Here is a 1,955-nt window from a genome sequence, read left to right as displayed (position 1 = left end):
CCGCTTCTGAAAGAAAGAAAGTGCATGACATCAGTTACCCAAGTGGATACAAATCTGAACTCTCCTTAATATCAATATTCTGTCAAATAAGTCTCAAGGTATAATGTACTTAGCTGAAACAGTGGAGAGAGGAATAACAGATGAAAATGTTTGTTCCTCACACATTGGTAAAACACAATGTCCTTTCAGGTCCTCTGTTTGTAAACTGGATATTAAAAGAGTTTCAAAATGAACACACAAATTTGAGGCTACACGTTGTTAAGACTCTTGACCTGGAGATGAAATATTACTATTTCTCCCTTACACTGACTCTTTCCTCCTGAAGACACACCTCATTGTTGTGTGAACCCCAGAACCCTATTCCATAACTATTCTTCTCATGCATGACTGGCACTAAATAATATGTTCAACATTCCAACCCTCCACCATTAGCACTGACAGGCAGCAGCATGGCTACAAGATGCACTGCAACAAAGTTTCTTATACAGCACTTTTCAAACCCATGACTTCTGCTGTAGCAGCACATCAAAATGCCACCATCTGAAAGGTGGCATTCCTGAAGAAGGGCTTGTGCCCGAAACGACGATTCTCCTGTTCCCTGGATGCTGCCTGACCTGCTGCGCTGTTCCAGCAACACATTTTCAGCACCATCTGAAAGGTCCCTACCAAAGCACACAATATCCTGACTTGAAAGTATATCACTGCCCCTTCACTGTTAAAATCCTGGAATTCCCTCCCTAGTAGCGCAGTGGATCTACCTACATCATTTTGGACTGCAGCAAATCAAGAAGGAAGCTCACCAAAACCTTGTCAAAAGTAATTAGGGAAAGGAAATATATGTTGGCCTAAGGTGTGAATGAACAAATGATTTAAAAAACCTCAGCTGCACCCATTCTCACCAAAAGGTTTGTGCAAATTCACAAAGGTAACAAAGATTGGTATCTCCCTAAACAAGGTCATAGAGAACGACTTCAGATGCTGGAAAGTCAAAATCGATAAAGTGTGGAGCTGAGAAAAGCACAGCAGGTAAAGCAGCATCAGAGGAGCAGGGGAGTTGACGTTTCCAGTCGGAACTTTTCATCAGGACTGGGGAGGGGGAAGGGGGCTGAGAAATAAATGGAGGGAGGGGCTATGGAAAAGGTAGGTGGGATGGCGATAGGTGGATGTAGGTAGGAAGTTATTGTGATTGGTCAGAGGGGAAGGGGAGCTGATAGGTGGGAAGGAAGATGGACAGGTAAGGTTATGTCAAGGGGGCGAGGCTGAGAAGGAAGGCTGGATCTGGGATGAAGTGAGTGGAGAGATTTGAATGTTGTTGAATTCTATGTTAAGATTGTAAACTCCCGAGGTGGAAGATGATCCAACCATGGTCTCCCAACCCCGCGCCGCCTATTTCCACCTCCTATGCAAAATTCATAAAGCTGACTGCCCTCGTTGACCCAATGTCTCTGCCTGCTCTTACCCCACTGAATCCGTCCCCTCTTATCTCGATTCCATCCTGTTCCCTTTGGTCCATAAACTCCCCATCCACATTCGGGACACAGCCCATGTCCTCCACCTTCTCCACAACTTTCAATTCCCCAGCTAGCAATACCTCATCTTCACTATGGACATCCAGTCTCTCTACACCTATAACCCCCACGAGGAGGACCTCAAAGTCATCTGCTTATTCCTCTCCAGCAGGCCCAACCAGTCCCCCTCTACCGATACTCTCATCAGCCTGGCGGAAGTAGTCCTCACCCTTAACAAGTTTTCCTTCGAATGCTCTCACTTCCTTCAAACCAGAGGAGTGGCTATGAGTACCCACATGGATCTCAGCTATGCTTGCCTCCTCTTCAGCAGCTACACTTGCACCATTTCCCACCTTTTCCTCCACTACATTGACTGTATCGACGCTGCCTCATGCACCCATGAGGAGCTCGAATGGCTCATGAACTTCATCCACCTCCCACCCTGAC

Source organism: Chiloscyllium plagiosum, chromosome 22, assembly GCF_004010195.1.
Source record: "Chiloscyllium plagiosum isolate BGI_BamShark_2017 chromosome 22, ASM401019v2, whole genome shotgun sequence".
Lineage (NCBI taxonomy): Eukaryota > Metazoa > Chordata > Chondrichthyes > Orectolobiformes > Hemiscylliidae > Chiloscyllium > Chiloscyllium plagiosum.
Note: the sequence above shows the minus strand (reverse complement) of the source record.